The sequence below is a fragment of the Ceratotherium simum genome, chromosome 25, assembly GCF_057802395.1.
Source record: "Ceratotherium simum simum isolate JZ-2026a chromosome 25, ASM5780239v1, whole genome shotgun sequence".
NCBI lineage: Eukaryota > Metazoa > Chordata > Mammalia > Perissodactyla > Rhinocerotidae > Ceratotherium > Ceratotherium simum.
In genome coordinates, this window is record NC_141924.1 from 36,286,201 (window position 1) to 36,306,784 (window position 20,584).

At 36.5% G+C, this 20,584-nt stretch overlaps 1 long non-coding RNA gene across 1 annotated transcript in view; it reads left to right on the top strand.

Moving 5' to 3' along the window:
* Nucleotides 1-7,799: 7,799 nt before the first annotated feature.
* Nucleotides 7,800-20,584, top strand: part of LOC147913775 (uncharacterized) — a 60,338-nt gene continuing 47,553 nt past the window's right edge. Inside the window, exon 1 of the long non-coding RNA XR_015556308.1 lies at nucleotides 7,800-7,929. This is a non-coding gene — a long non-coding RNA (uncharacterized LOC147913775). The remainder of the gene's footprint in view (nucleotides 7,930-20,584) is intronic.

Sequence of the window (20,584 nt, forward strand, 5' to 3'; positions counted from 1 at the left end):
ATTCAAAATCATGCTATATTCATGTTATTCCTACCCTTCAAGTTTATCTCTAAAGACCTTAGGAAAAAATCAGCTGTTTTCTGATGATGAGATTTACAAACATTAACAATAAAAAGTTATCCTGAGAATTTATATACTCCTATAAAATTTCCTGTATCTCGGCTGTTAGTATTCACTCCCTGATGTAACTTCCTATACAAAGTGCATTAGTTCTGCTTCTGCAGGAAGCAGATGCCCAGATGGGATCAGACATGCAAGAGATTTATTGAGGAAAACGACAGTGAAGAATAAAGGAGAGGAAGCAGGAAAAACTTCAGACCACGATACAGATCTGGTCTGTGTAGGGGAGTGGAAAGGAAGGAGGATTGAGTAGAAAGAGTCTCAGACAACAGCACAGTTGTGAGAAAATTTTGGCCAAGGTAATGGTGAGTTCATGAGTCAAAGTCACCAATCACAAGAGTCCTTTTTCCCACAGGAATGGTTCAGCACCAGTATCCTGCCCCACTCAGTAATTAGTTGGGAGCAGCCCTGGAGACGGATGGCCTTGGCACAGATGTGATGGTGGCTGTAGAGGAGCAGCAGCAGCTGGGTTACTGTTGGTCACCTACGTGATCCCCAAAGCAGGAGATCTGAATGCCTCATTTCCATGGCCACTCCTCAACATGTGTTACAGACAAATATTTTCTTTCCCAAAGAGGAGATCTCTCTGACTCCTCTGAAATGATACTTTAATGTCCTTCCTTTGATGAAGAATTTCAACTGTTGCTTCTTTATTTCATAGGTTGACATTTTTTAGTTATAAAGTACCAAACACCCAGAATTCCATGGAAGAATTCAAATCCTCTCTGAGTACTTAAGATTTATTTTTATTATTTGTTTGAAATTTTGGGTGAACATTTTTCTTCCTTCCTCCTATACTGATCCTTATATTTCCATCTTCCTGTCTATCTGCTTAACTCCAGAGTTCTCTTTATTTTATCCTAATAAATATGAGTAGATTAACTGGGCATAGAAAAGTTACCATAATGCTTAAGATCAGATGCCTTCTGTTTGTCCTGTGTTTGAGCATTATAGATTTTTACATCAAAACTAGGACGAGCACCTTAAAAAGTGGTTGCATAAGTGAATTATATACAACTTTATTCTTTTCAATTGGTTTTAAAAAGTAAATAAATTTTCTCAGGTAAGTAATCATTGTTATAATGTAAATTCTTTAGTTTATTGATATTTAAAGATCACTGAATTTAATAATAATACATAACCTTTACTTTTCATTAAATTTTCTTTTTTTTCCAGTTTTTTATCTTGGTTTATTTTTCTTTTTTCTTTTTAATTAATGTTTTAATAGTTTTATTTTATTTTATTTATTTATTTATTTTTCCCCCAAAGCCCCAGTAGATAGTTGTATGTCATAGTTGCACATCCTTCTAGTTGCTGTATGTGGGATGCGGCCTCAGCATGGCCGGAGAAGCAGTGCGTCGGTGCACACAAAGGGATCGGAACCCGGGCCACCAGCAGCAGAGTGCACGCACTTAACCGCTAAGCCACAGGGCCGGCCCTAATAGTTTTTAACATTGTGAAATTTTGGGTTGTACATTTTCGTTTGACCGTCACCATATATATGTCTCCCTTCACCCCTTGGGCCCACCCCCCAACCCCGTTGCCCCTGGTAACCGCAATACAGTTTTCTTGTCCATGTGTTTGTTTTTATTTTTTAATTAATTAATTAATTTATTTTTTAAATTTTTTGTTTATTGCAGTAACATTGGTTTATAACATTGTATAAATTTCAGGTGTACATCATTATATTTCTATGTCTGCATAGATTACATCATGTTCACCACCAAAATACTAATTACAACCTATCACCACACACATGTGCCCAATTATCCCTTTGGCCCTCCTCCCTCCTCCCTTCCCCTCTGGTAACCACCAATCCAATCTCTGTCTCTACGTGTTTGTTTGTTGTTGTTATTATCTACTACTTAATGAGTGAGATCATACAGTATTTGACCTTCTCCCTCTGACTTATTTCACTTTGCACAATACCCTCAATGTCCATCCATGTTGTCACAAATGGCTGGATTTCATCGTTTCTTATGGCTGAGTAGTATTCCATTGTGTATATGTACCACAGCTTCTTTATCCAATCATCCCTTTATGGGCACTTAGGTTGATTCCAAGTCTTGGCTATTGTGAATAACGCTGCAATGAACACAGGGGTGCATGTATCTTTACGCATTGGTGTTTCAAGTTCTTTGGATAAATCCCCAGCAGTGGAATAGCTGGATCATATGGTAGCTCTATCCTTAATTTTTTGAGGAATTTCCATAGTGGCTGCACCAGTTTGACTCCCACCAGCAGTGTATGAGAGTTCCCTTCTCTCCACATCCTCTCCAACACATGTTGTTTCCTGTCTTGTTAATTATAGCCATTCTGACGGGCGTGAGGTGATAGCTCATTGTAGTTTTGATTTGCATTTCCCTGATAGTTAATGAACATCTTCTCATGTGCCTGTTGGCCATCTGTATATCTTCTTTGGAGAAATGTCTGTTCAGGTCTTTTGCCCATTTTTTAATTGGGTTGTTAGTTTTTTTTTTGTTGACATGCATGAGTTCTTTATATATTTTGGAGATTAACTCCTTCTCAGATGTATGGTTTGCAAATATCTTCTCCCAATTGTTAGGTTGTCTTTTCGTTTTGTTGATGGTTTCCTTTGCTGTGCAGAAGATTTGTAGTTTGATGTAGTCCCATTTGTTTATTTTTTCTATTGTTTCTCTTGCCCGGTCAGACATGGTGCTTGAAAATATGTTGCTAAGACCAATGTCGAAGAGCGTACTGCCTATGTTTTCTTCTAGAAGTTTCATAGTTTCAAGTCTTACATTCAAGTCTTTAATCCATTTTGAGTTAATTTTTGTGTATGGTGTAAGGTAAGGGTCTACTTTCATTTTTTTGCATGTGGCTGTCCAGTGTTCCCAACACCATTTGTTAAAGAAACTTTCTTTTCTCCATTTTATGTACTTGGCTCCTTTGTCGAAGGTTAGCTGTCCATGGGTGTGTGGGTTTGTTTCTGGGCTTTCAATTCTATTCCATTGATCTGTGTGTCTGTTTTTGTGCCAGTACCATGCTGTTTTGGTTACTATAGCTTTGTAGTATATTTTGAAATCAGGGAGTGTGATACCTCCAGCTTTGTACATTTTTCTCAGGATTCCTTCAGCTATTCGAGGTCTTTTGTTGTTTCATATAAATTTTAGCATTCTTTGTTCTATTTCTGTGAAAAATGTTGTTGGAACTTTGATAGGGATTGCATTGAATCTATAGATGGCTTTAGGAAGTATGGACATCTTAACTATGTTAATTCTTCCAATCCAAGAGCACGGGATATCTTTCCATTTCTTTGTGTCTTCTTCAATTTCTTTCAGCAATGTTTTATAGTTTTCAGTGTACAGATCTTTCATCTAATTGGTTAAGTTTATTCCTAGGTATTTTATTCTTTTTGTTGCAATTGTAAATAGGATGGTATTCTTAATTTCTCTTTCTGCTACTTCGTTGTTAGTGTATAGAAATGGAACTGATTTTTGTATGCTGATTTTGTATCCTGCAACTTTACTGTATTCATTTATTTCTTCTAAAAGTTTTTTGGTGGATTCTTTAGGGTTTTCTATATATAAAATCATGTCATCTGCAAATAGTGACAGTTTCACTTCTTCCTTTCCAATTTGGATCCCTTTTATTTCTTTTTCTTGCCTGATTGCTCTGGCTAGGACTTCCAGTACTATGTTAAATAGGAGTGGGGAGAGGGGGCATCCTTGTCTGGTTCCTGTTCTTAGAGGGATAGCTTTCAGTTTTTCACCATTGAGGATGATATTAGCTGTGGGTTTGTCATATATGGCCTTTATTATGTTGAGGTACTTTCCTTCTATACCCATTTTATTCAGAGTTTTTATCATAAATGGATGCTGTATCTTGTCAAATGCTTTCTCTGCATCTATTGAGATGATCATGTGATTTTTATTCTTCATTTTATTAATGTGGTGTATCACATTGGTTGATTTGCGGATGTTGAACCATCCCTGCATCCCTGGAATAAATCCCACCTGATCATGGTATATGATCTTTTTAACATATTGTTGTATGCGATTTGCTGGTATTTTGTTGAGGATTTTTGCATCGATGTTCATCAGTGATATTGGCCTGGTAATTTTCTTTTTTTGTGTTGTCCTTGTCTAGTTTTGGTATCAGGGTAACATCGGCTTCATAGAATGAGTTAGTGAGCTTCCTCCCCTCCTCAATTTTTTGTAAGAGTTTGAGAAGGATAGGTATTAAGTCTTCTTTGACTGGTATAATTCAGCAGGGAAGCCATCTGGTCGTGGACTTTTATTTTTGGGGAGGTTTTTGATTACTCTTTCGATTTCCTTACTGGTGATTGGTCTATTCAAATTCTCTACCTCTTCTTGATCCAGTTTGGAAGGTTGTATGATTCTAAGAATTTATCCATTTCTTCCAGATTGTGGAGTTTGTTGGCATATGGCTTTTCATAGTATTCTCTTGTAATCTTTTGTATTTCTGAGGTGTCTGCTGTCATTTCTCCTCTTTCTTTTCTGATTTTACTTATTTGAGCCTTCTCTCATTTTTTCTTGGTGAGTCTAGCTAAAGGTTTGTCAATTTTGTTGATCTTTTCAAAGCTCTTGTTTTTATTAATTTTTTTCTATTGCTTTTTTGGTCTCTATTTCATTTATTTCTGCTCTGATTTTTATTATTTCCTTTCTTCTACTGATTTTGGGCTTTGTTTCTTCTTCTTTTTCCAGTTCCTTTAGGTGCATTGTTAGATTGTTTATTTGAGATTTTTCTTGTTTGTTGAGATAGGCCTGTATTGCTATAAAGCTCCCTCTTAGAACCACTTTTGCTGTATCCCATAAAATCTGGCATGTCGTATTTTCATTTTCATTTGTCTCCAGGTATTTTTTGATTTCTTCATTGACCCAATCATTGTTCAGTAGCATTTTGTTTAATCTCCAGGTATTTGTGGCTTTTGTGATTTTCTTCCTACAGTTGATTTCTAGTTTCAAACCTTTGTGGTCAGAAAAGATGCTTGGTATTATTTCAGTCTTCTTAAACTTATGGAAACTTGTTTTGTGGCCTAACATGTGATCAATCCTGGAGAATGTTCCATGTGCATTTGAAAAGAACGTGTACTCTTTGTTTTTTGGATGGAATCCTCTGTATATATCTACTAGGTCCATCTGTTCTAGTGTGTCATTTAAGGCCAATGTTTCCTTATTGATCTTCTGTTTGGATGCTCTATCCGTTGGTGTAAGTAGAAAGTTAAAGTACCCTACTATTATTGTGTTACTGTCTATTTCTGTTTTTATGTCTGTTAATAATTGCTTTATATATTTAGGTGCTTCTACATTGGGTGTGTAGATATTTACAAGTGTTATATCCTCTTGTTGGATTGTTCCATTGATCATTATGTAGTGGCCTTCTTTGTCTGTTTTTGTTTTAAAGTCTATTTTGTCTGATATGTGTATTGCTACCCCAGCTTTCTTTTCATTGTCATTTGCCTTGAGTATCTTTTTCCATCTCTTCACTTTCAGTTTGTGAGTGTCTTTAGGTCTGAAGTGTTTCTCTTGTATGTAGCATATATATGGGTCTTGTTGTTTTATCCAATCAGCCACCCTATGCCTTTTAATTGGAGCATTTAGTCCATTGATGTTTAAGGTAGCTATTGATAAGTATGTACTTACTGCCATTTTTTTAACTTTTTTTTTCCTCAGTGTTTTAGTAGTCCTTCTCTGTTCCTTTCTCCTTCGATACAGAATTGATGGTCTCTTTAGTTTGACCTCTGTCTGAAAACTCTACTCTTTAATTCCCCTCCTCCCTCATTTTATGTTTTTGATATCATATCTAACCTCTTTTTTGTGTATTTGTATCCATTACCCTCTTATCATGGAAATAGATAATTTTTCCTATTTGTGGTCTTCTCTTTTCCCCTTAAATCAGTCCTTTTAACATTTCTTGTAGCACTGGTGTCTTGGTGACAAACTCCTTTAATTTTTGCTTGTCTGAGAAACTTTTGATCTCTCCTTTCACTTTGAATGATAACCTTGCCAGGTAGAGTATTCCTAGCTGTAAGTTTTTTCCTTTTCGCACTTTAAATATATCATGCCACTCTCTTCTAGCCTGTAAGGTTTCTGCTGAGAAGTCAGATGATAGCCTTATGGGCTTTCCTTTGTATGTAACTTGTCTTTCTCTTGTGGCTTTTAGGATTATCTCTTTATCTTTAGTTCTGGACATTTTGATTATGATGTGTCTTGGTGTGGGCCTCTTTGGGTTTATCTTGTTTGGGGCTCTCTGTGATTCCTGTACCTGGATGTCTGTTTCCTTCCTTAGGTTAGGGAAGTTTTCATCTATTATTTCTTGAAATAGATTCTCTGTCCCTTTGTCTTGCTCTTCTCCTTCTGAGTCACCTATAACACGGATGTTAGTGCGCTTGATGTTGTCCCAGAGGTCCCTTAGACTGTCCTCACTCTTTTTAATTCTTTTCTCTTTTACCTGTTCAGCTTGGGTAATTTCTTCTAGTCTTTCGTCCAGTTCACAGATCCGTTCTTCTGTATCCTCTACTCTGCTTTTGAGTCCCTCTAATGAATTTTTCATTTCCAGTATTGTATTCTTCATTTCTGATTGGTTCTTTTTTATATCTTCCATTTCTTTGTTGACATTCTCACTGAGTTCATCTATTCTTCTCCCCAGATCAGTGAGCATCCTTAACACTCTTAACACTCTTTGTTTGAACACTCTGTTGGGTAGGTTGTTCATTTTTGTTTCACTTAGTTCCTTTTCTGGGGTTTTGTCCTGTTCCCTTACTTGGAACGTATTCCTTTGCCTCCTCATTTTGCCTCATTCCCTGTGCTTGTGAGTATATATTAGGTAGGTCAGCTATGTCTCCTGCTCTTGGATAGGTGACCATATGTAAGTGATGCCTTAGGAGGCCTGCAGTGTGCTTCCCTCGGTTCTCAATGATCCAGGGGTGACCCCTATGTGGGCTACATGTGTCCTTCTGTTGTGTCCTGTTTGCTCTCCCTGTAGGCACCCAGGGAGGCTGAGTTATGCTCCTGGCCAGCTGTTGTAATGCTCAGCTGCTTGTAGTTGTTGTGGGCCTTTCAGTCTCTTTATCAGGTGTGGGGAGCCCCAGCACTGTTGGCTGCAAGTTCTAATACCACATTTGTGTTTCAGTATCTCTTTTAAGTGAATAGGCCCCCAGCATGGCAGGTTGTTAGGCTCAGGGGCTTACAAATGCTATAAGCCTCCAGCCTTTAGGTCTCTTGTCAGCTCTCTGAGGATTGCAGCTGGGTGGGGCTGGCCTCAGGCACTGGAGCACCCAATTGTTTCAGGCTTTGGAAGGTGAGGCAAACCCCGATGTGTGTCTTTGATAAGCACAAGTCGTCTGCAGCTGACAAGCCCTGCCACCCACAGGTACACACACACAGTCAACACAGTCCTGCCCCTGACCACAGTGCGCACCCTGACCTCTTGAAGTGGACCCAGTCTCTCCAAGGCAGGAGCCCCACACACTCCACCCCTACCCCACACTCTCCACCTGCTCCTTGTGCACGCCCTACCCCACTCAAGTGGGCTCAGTTGCTAGGCTGCAGAGAATCCAGTCACCAATCTATGCAGGCCCACAAGTTGCCTCAGGGCTTGTTGTTGGGTGAGGCCAGTCCCTATGGTGGGCTGCCTGCCCTGGCTGAGCTGGATTAAATCGGTGCTCTAGTGAGTGGGGCAGACCCTGGGCTAGCAGGCCCTAGAGAGAACTCCAATGGCGTCTGTGTCAGCCTGCCCACACCAGGCCACAACAATGGCCGCTGCCAATGTCCCAGTCCCTGGAGAGGTCTCACCTCTCACCGAGATGCACTCAGCACCTATCAGGTGAGTCTCTTTTCACCAAATCACTGTCCATCTTTCTTTCTGGTAATTGTGGATTGCTTTCTGAAACAAGTGTGTTTGCACGTGGGTCCTTTAAGAGCCGGTTTGTATTTCTTTGTGAACCAGCTTTTCTGGGGGTACTCCCCAATGTTTTAGTAGCAGGCAAAGTCAGATATTATGCCACTCGTCTCGATTGTGCTGGGTTCACAAAATGCCCACAGCGGGGGCGCTCCCTGGCTCAGGGTCCCGCTCCTCCAGGGAGCGCTGTGGACCTGTGGGCTGTTCCAGGGTGGCTGTGAGGCACTGTGGCTTGTGAAGGCGGCATTTTCTCTCTCCAGAAGGGAGTTTCTGCCTCTTCCACCTCAATTAGGATTGTCCTTTGTTGCAGGAGTTCCTCTTATCCAGTTTTCAGTTCTCTCTCAGGGGTAATTTTTCCACGAGTAGTTGTAAATTGGCTGTGTCCGCGGGAGGAGGTGAGTTCAGAGTCTGCTTACGCCACCGTCTTGACTTTTCTTGGTTTACTTTTCATCAGGTTTTAATTGCAATAAGATTATTTTGTGGCGTATCCCAAAAGAAAGAGTTAGGATTAGTCTCTTAAAAACTTTTAAACTAGGAAATTTTAGTTATATAACTCTTTAATATTAACTACGTTTCTTTTTATCTAATTTGAAAACATAGCTGAAGTGAAATTTACTTATAGTTAGGATGATTTCTAATTATCAGTGGGAGCTTCCATACACTTATTGAAGCAATATACTTAATGAATTCTCAACAAATTCTTCACTGTTCTGGATATGTATAATTTTCTATGCAGTGAAAATTAATTATCTTCATCTTAGGAAATATTTTACCTCAAGCAAAAAGACAATATTGGTTTTACACTTGTCTTAATTTTTCTTGATTCTTTTCAGTATTTTAGAAGAATACTCCTTATAATCTTGTTCCAAGATGGTCTACCTTCAAAACAGTTCAATAATTTTTTTCCCATTAGTATCTCTTCTTGATGCTGTATTGACTTGACAATTTGCTAAATTCAAATCCTAGCTCTAACACTTAACAGCTATGTACATTGTAAACTTTTTTTCTTATTTTTTGGTATTACATGTGACAATATCTATATATCTCTCTGTGGCAGAGACTGCTAACTCTAACCCAATGTTTGTTTCCCCTTGATTTAGAATAAGATCACATTTAATTTATAGCATAATAAAACTCCAATTTCCTTTGCAACTAGCTATAACTACTTGAATATAACCTGGCTATTGAGATGTAGGAAAAGGGATGTGTATAAAATTCAGGATTGTTTCTTTAAAGCACAGCTTGTGCCTTTTCTCTCTAATTGGCTAAAATGTAGATGTGAACACTGGAGCATCCAGCTTGACCTTGAGGGAATTTGGAGAGTAAGAAGTTTGCAGAGTGGAGCAAAAAGATAGAAAGTTATGCCCTTGAGGACTTTTGGGAACATAGCCTCAATACAGCTCTGAACTTATTTTTTCCCCCAAAAAATAGTAGTGAATTAAAGGCCAAAATATTTTATTCTCATATCTCTTTCTTTATTTTTTATACTTGTCTTAATTATCTCTGTCAGAGTAAATATTGATAAAAAGTAGAGACTTTAAACCAGACTCCTAAATCAAGTTCTGCTTCTAACTTTTAACAGCTATGTAAACATGGCCAAGATATTTTATCTTTTGTGTCTTGGTTTCCTCATTGGAAAAATGGAGATGAAAATAATGTCTATCTCATTGGGTTGGTATAAACACTTAAAATGTTGCTTTGCACATAAAATTGACTTTTTCAGCAGTTGTTTTCTGAATATGTTAGTATAAAAGATGAAAATTGAATTATGAAGAGTACCTAGATGAAATAAATTTTGATAACTTCTATCAACTATTTTGGATATTTCTAGTTATTCAAGGAAGACTTATTCAGAACTTAACATGTAATGCATTTCTTAACAGAGAATTAAATTAGGAAAATAATTGCCTTGTACTACTTATTTTCTTGGTGTTTTGCAAAGAAGAGAGTTTTTTTTCTTATTAGTATGTTCTAAATTTTCTGAAATGAACATATATATATATATAACAAAACATTAAAGGATTATGATTACATTTTGAAATGAATTTTTACTCAACTACATTAAAATTCATATATTAAAATCATTCTCAAATTCCTTTCTAGTTGTTTTTGCCACCACACATTTAGGCCAGCAACTATCTAAGTGGTTACATATTAAATTTAAAAGTAAAACAGAAAGCTTTAGAAATTAAGTAAAGTGACAATGTTCTGCATTAAAAAAAAAAGGACTTCCTGTTTAGCCTAATCATAGCCTATTTGGATCTATTGTTTATGTGATGATTCCCAAAACACGAGCTCTGTTAGAGATGTGATTTCTTCACTTTTTCCCTTAAGGACATGCTGTTTATCACACATCTCATTTCATCAGAATTATTCTGACAAGCCATGGTGAGATGTTTGCTTGTGTTTTTTGTTTGTTGGTTCTTGTTATTGTTTTGTATTTGGTTTATTTTGCTTGAGGAAGATTAGCCCTTAGGTAACATCTACCAATCTACCTCTACTTTATATGTGGGTCACCACCACAGTGTGGCTGACAAGTGGTGTAGTTCCACGCCCGGGATCCAAACCCATGAACTCACAAACACGGGCCATCGAAGCAGAACGGCTGAATTTAACCAACAGGCCAGCCCCTGTTTTTGTTTTTTATAGAATAGGTTTTATTTATGTATTAGGTTTTCAACAAACATATCAGTTTTTATTTTAATAATAGAGTATCCTTAAAATATAGATATGATGCATTGTACTGAAGTAATGCACTTCTAATAATAAATAGCTAAAATAACATTACACATTATTAAAATTATTATTCCTACTTTTTTATGTTCTTATTATAAAACACTTAGTTATTTCCTTTTCATGTTATAGAGGGAAACCAATTGTGATCATACCTACATAAAAGCACAAATCATATTTTGTTTAAAGTATACATTTTTTATTGTGGTCCCAAAATGCCTTATTGGGAATCTATGGCAGCATTCATGTAAAAAAAGAAAATTAATATTAAACTAATGTTTAAAGAGACAAAAGAAAGCATACACAGCTGGGTGCTGTACGTGTTCATGTGTAAGTTTATCTGTTTTTTGTCTCTGTCTGTTTCTCTCTCTCCTTATTAAACTAAAACTTCAAAACATGTTGCTCCTTTGGTTTCTTAAAAGTAGAAGGGGAAAAAACAGATGGCACTATGAATAAATTAACTGCTTAATGGAATCTTCAAAAGAAAAGGAAAATAAACCGATTCAATATTTACACGACAAAAAAAAAATGTGGTAACTCCTGCATTAAAATGGAGCCAGCTTCATCCTACTGTCCTTTAAACTGTTCCCAAAGCAGGAAACACATAAAGACTCATTAAAAGTACTAAATCGAAGACCAATAGCAAAACAAATGCCAGAAATTTGGATAAATATCAACTAGATATAAATTACACATAAAAACCATCAGCGGCAGATCTTGCCATCACTTCATAAAACCACGTCAGCCCTGCATGACTGAGAGAACCAGGGGCCATGAGTTATTTTCTGCCATTTGTCCCTGATGCAGAGAGTAAGAGTTTGAGCCAAAAAGAAAATTAGGAAGCTATCTCTCTCCTCTTTCCTGCTGCAACCTTTTTAAAGTAGACATCTGTTCAAGGTGACTATTTTCTACTCTTGACTCCCCAACACTACTTTTACGTCTTTTTGGAGAATGCAATTCCTACAAACTAACATGGCAGGAAATATCAAGTATTTGTGATACCACATTGCATCCTAGGAATGTACAATTTAATGATAAAGTCCTGTAGAAAGGCAAGAGGCAGGACATTCTGGATTGCAAGGTATGCTCAGGATGGTACAAACTCACCTGGTCTTGAGGTGAGACTTTCAGTGCCTAAGACTCAGGCAGTGGGGAAAGGAGATAATTATATTTGGTTCAACAGATCCCTTAGAAACTGCACTGCATGTTACTCTGCTTTCCACATGTATTTCTGAGAAGGACTTCAACCTTACATAAGTGCGTGGTGAGTGAAACCAAAAACAAACGGACAAGTCCCATAAACTCTGCCGTTTGACAGGCATGGAATCTGACTACATTTCTTCCAGATTAAAAAATAGGCAAAGGGAAGTCAACAGACTTATGATAGAAAATGATAGAATATAAGCATCAAAATTTCTAAAAGACATGACAGACTTGTTTACAAGGTTCTAGGTCCACAGGGGCTGGGAACATGTCCGCATGGTGGCTTCCTGCACCTAGCACAGTGCTGGGTCCCAGGAGGCACTAAGTGAATGTCTATGCATGAATTATGTAAGGGTAAGCAACGATTGTGAAGATGCAAATTAAATGATGAATGCAGAATCTAAGTTTTAGCAGATGTGGAAAATTAGAAAAAGAGAAAAATTGTAGGAGCCAGAAAAATTGCGGCCTAGTGGTTAAGATCGGTGGGCTCCGCTTCAGTGGCCCAGGTTTGGTTCCCAGGCGTGGACATACACCACTTGTCAGCAGCCATGCTGTGGCAGCAACCCACACACAAAATAGAGGAAGATTGGCACAGATGTTAGCTCAGGGCGAACCTTCATCAAGCAAAAAAAAAAAACAGGAATACTGGCAACAGATGTTAGCTCAGGAGGAATCTTCCTCAGCAAAAAAAAAAAAAAAAGTAAAATTGTAGATCAAATGATTCAATTCTGGATCAGTGAGAGAATAATATCACCAAAAATGCAAGTATCAATGAGAAGATGTGTGAAGAGAAAATAAGTTTATAATACAAATATTTAGTAGCAGACTATTTCTATAGTTAAATGCTAGATAAAATTCTATTGTTATCTAATTTAAAGGTAGCATTAAATAATAGTTTGTTGGATAGTTTTGTTTATTGAACCTTGACAATATTTTATTGCAGGAACAAGAAAAATATGTTAGATAACAGTTTAGCCTCTTCTATATGAAGTAAGAAGGTAACCTCTCGGAAAAAGGAGTAAAATCTCATAATAAGAAAAAAGATTGAATTCAGCAAGAAGGGTTTAAGAATGGAGAACTTGGAAGAAAATAATGGGAGTTGATCTTTGATCCTGATTGACCACAGACTTCTCTTAATTGTCACTTATGCAATTGCAAAATTGAATGCAAATCGTCATTCAAATAAAAATGTATAACAAAAAATAATAACATAATGAAACGTTATGAGCCAAAAGTGCATAACTTTACATATCCTTTGATTGTGATTATAATTTTACACAATTTGATCACATATTTATATGCATATATTTTTGTTGAGGACCATTGTCACTGAGTTAACATCTGTGCCACTCTTCCTCCATTTTGTGGGTGGGATGCTGTCACAGCATGGCTTGCTGAGCAGTGTGTAGGTCCACACCTGGGATCCGAACCCGTGAACCCTGGGCTGCTGAAGTGGAGCACATGAACTTAGCCACTATGCCACTGAGCCAGCCCCAAATCACATATATTTTTAATTATATAACTCTGTTATCTCTTCGATCCTACCAGGTTTATCAGTCACAAGCAAATATCTTTTTTTTTTGGTGAGGAAGATCAGCCCTGAGCTAACATCCATGCCAATCCTCCTCTTTTTGCTGAGGAAGACTGGCCCTGAGCTAACATCTATTGCCAATCCTCCTCCTTTTTTTCCCCAAAGCCCCAGTAGATAGTTGTATGTCACAGTTGCACATCCTTCTAGTTGCTGTATGTCGGACGCCGCCTCAGCATGGCCGGATGAGCAGTGAGTCAGTGCACGCCCGGGATCCAAACCCAGGCCGCTGGTAGCAGAGTGCACGCACTTAACCGCTAAGCCATGGGGCCGGCCCCGCAAATATCTTTATAATAGTTCCTGCCTGATGTAACTCTGTAGAATAGCATCTTTTTAAATTTATGCTCGTATTAATTTTAATTTGAACTACTTAATCCCTTCCTTACTCAGAGAAAATAAATGTTTAAAATTATGATTCATTCACAGTGAAAAAAGAACCGTTGTTTACATGGGATCTAAAGTTAATCAATATGCATCATAGATAAAGTGATGAATGAATAAATGTAAAACTCTTATAATACCATTTTCATTAAATTACACTATCCTTAACAGATAGCAGTATGGTGCTAAAGTTGCAAGGCTGAATTTGTTATCCTTTATCTAGTAATAAGCATAGTAAACTGGTGTTGTCCACAAATTGTCAATTGCTTCAGAAAGGAATGGGTTGTAATGGTGACTTTGCAACTTACCTCTATTATTCCCAGTTTTGTGATCTGTGTACATGGGGTATTAGTACCTCACAGTATTGTTTGAGGACAAAATAAAACAATAGGGTGGAACCTATTACTGTTGTGTTTCCAGTGACTTGGAGAGTCCCTGACACACATTTACACAAAATAAATGAGAACAGGAAACACTTTTTTTTTTCTTGGCACATAGGTGACCCTTACTAATTGTAAAAATTCAGTTCTCTCTGACTGATAAAATGAAGTACCCATGCATTTTTCTCTAATGCATATTAAGTCCCTCAATATCCTGTATGTTTGAAACACCACCTAACATATTAAAAACATTTTTGTTTGTTTAGAATGTGTGTATTTCCGCTATAAAGCATTGTTTATTAAACTATATTATATAATATCACAATCTAAGTCTAATATTTCACTACTGATGAATTTGGACGTTATAATTTATATATTAAAAGTGTTTAGATACACATACACTTTTCTCAGAATTTATATATATAACAAATTATTAGTATAAATCTGAATTGTTTTAACCTATTGCAATTTATATTCTTTTCAAATGAACAGTTAAACTTTTTGTAACCATTTCCTTTAGTTGAAAAAAGCTAAATAATAAGGGAAATAACTTTATTTAAAAATTCTATATTTTTCAGAATTAATTTTGTAGTGCAAATGCAAAAATCCCTCCTAAGTTTGAGAATATATCAATATTTTAGTTTTTTTTTGAAATTGTGTAAAGCATATTAGAAAATAATAATGTATAGTGTTGATGATCTTCAGGAGATAAAGCATTCCTGGATTTCAATCTATTGTCTCCACTGCAACAGATTCTTTCTTATCATCATGCTTTGCATATTCCCCTGTGACTCTTTAAAAGTGTCAAGAGACTATGATTAGAAACACAATTCTGATGGTAGATTTACATTTTTAAGTAGGAAATGATGGAGGTGTTGATTATGAGGTAAACACATCAATGATTATTTTTGAAGTAATTCTTGATTTTTTAATATGTGTGTGTTCTATAGTTTTCTAATTTCTAAAGACAACCATTTCATTAAAGAAAAGTAAGTTTTAACGAAAGTATTTGATATTTAGATGAGTAACGTCTCAATTGCACACATAAAGCCAAGATTTTGATGTATTGAATCAAGACATAAAGTAACAAGCTATCTCCACCAGAAAAAAAAATGTAATGCTTGGTGTGAGTGGTATAAAGAGGAAGATTTTTTTATAACTTGCATAAAAATAAGGAATTTCTCTGAAAATATATTTCAAATTGCCATTAGTTCTGCGCAGAAAGAATCCTCCATTATAATAGTCTTCAAAAAGGAAATGGAAAGTGATAGAAATGGCCATAGGAGATATTTACCCATCAGGAATTTTCATCTGCCGGAGGTGGAACTTATGAAATAGTGACCTAGTGTGAAATCATACATTTTGAACGTTATTTTGAGTGAATAGAAAACATTATTATATATACTCTATTCTCACTGTCTTTAAAGAAAAGGTGTCAAATCTCTTTTTATATTCTGAAATGTAAGAAAGATTTTTAAAGTTTCAATAAAACAGAAACAAAATTCCATCTTTATTTGCTTTTTATTTCTCCTAGTATTATGTATATGCAAACTTAGTAGGTGTAACGTAGAATAAGATGAGTAAAATAATAATGGTCAGTCTATAGAAATGTACAAATTTTGCACACAATGAGTATTTATAATTCTAAGAACACAAAATACATACACATCCATTTTTTCTACAAAATAATACTGAAGCACCCAAAGAACCAGTAGTAGAACTTATGACACTATTTTTAAGAATTTTTTCAGAAGTAGTCAGTTAAATTAGAGACTTTATAAGTTTAATTCATTTGTCTATTTCAAGGACTTAAAGCAATACATCAAATATGGCAGTATACACTCAATACTTATTGAATGAATGATTGTTCTACTCATTAACTAAACCATCTGACAGAACTTAGATCCACAGCAGTAATCAACATTACCATTTCAAAAGTTCTGATAACTAAGAAATCTAATAAAAATTTGAGTTCATTTTTCAATGAAGATATAGATCATTGATCACACAGTTTCATAAATATTATTATCTGTTGTTAATAGATCTGGTTTTGAATTTCAGTTCCACCTCTTATGTGAATTTATGGTGGCATTTTAGTCAAATTAAAATCAGGAGAGAGAACCCACAGAATAATTTGAACAGGGAAAACTTATTCTAAAGAATTATTAACTAAAATAGAGATTGGAGTAATGAGGGATTGACTAGTAGGAAGTAAAGAGAACATTAAAGAATAGAGGAATATAAATGAATCCTCAGGGCTGAGAACTTATTGAACAGCCCCACCTCTAGTCCACCAGTATGGTTCATGGAACATAGAGAGTTTAGGGATAGTTTCAGATGGTTGTGTTGGATTTTGTAACAAGGAAAAGGAACTTCAAAGTTGTCTTTTTTGTGTGTCTTGGACAATGAGTTGGTTCTAGTGACTAATTGAAGTAGGAAACACATAAGGAGAAGATTGGGGAAACCTGGTGAGTTCATTTTGTGCATGTTAATTTTGAGGTGATAGTCTTAATGTTTAATTGGAAGTATCACTTCTGTTACTGTGGAAAGAGATTTCCTCTTTCTATCCATTGCTAATTCCTCCATTTCTACCTTAACTTACACTCTCTTCTCCATAATTAAGAATTTTGCTCCTAAAATTATTTCTGCTCTTTGCCACATCACCCAATTCTTCATCATTAAGAGCGTATTTCACCAGCAAACAAAATGCATAACAGAATCATCGAAAAACTCCTTTGACCCCACATGCGTATACAACCAAAGCTATCACCTTTTCCACTCCAAGGACAATTTCTCAAAACTGCCATTCACGCTCTCAGATTCAGACTTTTCACTACTCTATATTCTTCTCAACCTATTCCAATTGGACTTTCTTCTTTCCTCTCAACTGAAAGTCTCTTGTTGAAGTTCCCTTGTTTCTATCATCTGTTTTCTTTTCTTTCTACACTGTCTACTAAGGTGAACTTATCCAATATCAATATTCTAAATGTCATCTATTTCCTTGTGACTCTCAAATCTATGTCTTCAAGAAATTTTTGCAGTTGATACAATATTCTAAAGTATAAATATGATTGTAGTAAATACAATTATTCTCACATTTTGTTCTTGCACTTTATTCAGGTCTGTGCTGAAAAAGTCTTCCTTGATCACCATTCTAAATTAACATCCTTTTGGGCCAGCCTGGTGGTGTAAGTAGTTAGGTTCATGAAGTGGCCTGGGGTTCACAGGCCTGGATCCCGGGTTCAGACCTACACACTGCTCATCAAGCCATGCTGTGGCGGCATTCCACGTACAAACTAGAGGAAGATTGGCAACAGATATTAGCTCAGGGCCAAACTTCCTCACCAATAAGTAAATAAATACATAAAAATAAATTAACATCATTTATCATTCTCTATTCTTTTATGCTGCTTTGTTTTTTTTTTGGTATGAATTTTATCACTACCTGATATTGTATTAGAAAATTATTTAGTTATTTATTCACTTACTGTGTATTTTCTCCTCTATTATTTTTCTCTATTATCTATTTCTCTATTGTCAATTTCTTGTATCATCAGAACGTAGATATAAGACAAGTAGGTAATTTGTTTTGTTCACCATTGTAACCTCAGCACTAAAATATTTGAGCTATCACAGAGTAGATGCTTAAGAAGTTTTAATAACAAATGAATGAATTTATCTGTGGGATAAAATCGCCAATTTCTTCCTAATGTTATTAAAATAAAGAACAAATTCAAAGCATGGTCCTAAAGCCCTATAATTGAAAACACATACCAAACTCTATAACTGATGGCCATATATTCTCCTGCTTCATTTACTACTTTCCAGCTACACTGGTCTTATTTGTGATGCTAAACACGCCAAATAAATTCACACATCAGAATCTTCGCCTGGATTATTATTCTGTCACATCATTGATATCTGTCTCCTTCTAATCATTAGCTGGGAAATTTTCTCTGTTTCTCACAACAACATGTCTTAAACCCTCTTTGGTAAATTATAGGAATTCAGTTGATATTATTTGAATAATTTAATTATTTCACATATGAATTAATTAGAAAATTTAATAAGCGGTGAGGAGAAAGCAGTGAACTTGAGAAAAAAACTCCTGAGGAAAACCAATTTGGCTATCCTGGAAACCGAAGACCAAGAGTTTTCAGTAAGAAGAGTAGTTAATTCCTGCGATTTAAAATACATCCAGTAAGGGGCTGGCCCGGTGGCGCAAGCGGTTTAGTGCACGTGCTCCGCTGCAGCGACCCAGGGTTCACCGGTTCGGATCCCGGGCACGCACTGAGACGCATTGCTTGGCAAGCCATGCTGTGGCGGCGTCCCATATAAAGTGGAGGAAGATGGGCACAGATGTAAGCCCAGGGCCAATCTTCCTCAGCAAAAAGAGGAGGATTGGCAGATGTTAGCTCAGGGGTGATCTCCTCACACACAAAAAATAAAATAAAACAAAATACATCCAGTATACTGATTACTCCAACATCTATATGTTCAACTTGGTTTTCCCTCCTATTTATTTTCTCTGCAACCTAAGGAACAATTTACACTGGATGTCTAACAGTACACAGAATCCAACATATCTAAAATCCATCTTATTAACATCCTCTTCAAGTCTGCTAGTCTATCTTGCCAATATTTGCAGGTTACTTTCCCCAGGAGTAAAACTCTAATGCAGAGATTTATTGACAGTGATCAACACACAAGTTCTACACACAGAATTTGTGTGCAGAAAATGATTAAGAATGGTCAACGTCTATGGGGCAGTGAAGAAGCAGGATTAGGCAAATGAAAAAATATCGTGGCAAGCAGTCAAGCTTTTTCTACCCCAGCTTTGGCCATTCATTGGTACAGACTGCCCCTAGGAAAGGATGTCCCACATTTGGGCAAGGTGGTTCTCCTCAGCACAGGGCATTCAGCTGTCAGGTTCAGTTATCACAGCGTAAGCAGTTAGGGGAAATGAACGCTTCTGTCCTAAAAACAAGAGGCTATATGGGGAGCACACTTCAGTGTCCACAGCACCTATCTAAATTAGATCAATGTCAAACTCCAGTAGCAGGTGAAAAGTAGCAGCTTGAAACAGAATTTATTTTAATTAAAAGTCTTCATGCTTTTATAAAGAAATATTTTAGTAAGTATCTAGGATAGAAGGGCTGATCTTTAGAATTTGGGTATTAGCTAAGGGCCTCAGAAACTGAAGAGAGAGAGACCAAACATGCTATGTGGAAAATTAAAGAAACTTATTTTTGTTTTTAAGAAAGAAGGGACAGAGAATTATAATGGGGAGGGCATTGCCCGGATAACTAAATACTGAGATGATACGTAATTGGGGACTACATAAAGTGAAACAGCTTATAAAAATTTCTTATTAAAGGGAAATAATAATTGTAATTCTTGCTCATTAAAGTTCTATTTAAATCAATGTATGTTGTTTGGACATAAATATCTCTTCTGTTCTTCCTGCCACCATTCCCATCTTCAATATAGTCTTCTGTATTTAAATCCCTCCTGAAGAGTGTGTGCATGTCTGGGTGTGCGTGTGTGTGTGTGTGAATTTTATATATGTGAAAGCACAATGGAAACAGCGATAACAACTGTAGGATACTGAGATGATTGTTAAATGGAGGCAATTCATTGTTAGTGGGAGTTCTTAGCTAGACATCATGAAGAGAACTTAAAGCCCTCTAGGATTTTATGAATTCTAAAAATAGGGCCTCGGAATTCCATAGTACATACATATTTAGTTATTCCTCAGTCTTCCTGCTTTGAGCAAATCTCCCTTGTGAGACTGTAAGCTGCTGAAAATCAGATAATACATCTTATTCAGATTTTGTAATGGTTACATTTGTTAGAGCAGCTCCTCTAGAGTATAAACAAAAGACAAAATTTTTTATCTTTGCCTCCTACTGTTCCTTCTATTTAGTTGCTGGAGTTATATCATCCCATCCCTGTGGTTCAAATCTAGGGCAGGGTTCATGTTTAGTTATCTACTGCTTTGTAACAAGTTGCCCCAAAACTTAGTGGCTTAAAATAATGACATTTATTAACTCATCATTTCTGTGAGTCAGGAACCCAGACACGACTTAGCTGGGCCTTCAAGTTCTGGTCCTTTCACAAAACTGCAATCATGGCCTTGGCTGTGGCTGTAGTCGCATCTGTAGACTTGACTGGGGGTGGATCCTTTTCCAAGCTCATTCTACTCATTGTTGGCAGGATTTATTTCCTTACAGGCTGTTGAATTGAAAGCCTCAGTTTCTTACAAGCTGTTCACAATAGGCTTTTTTGCTACATG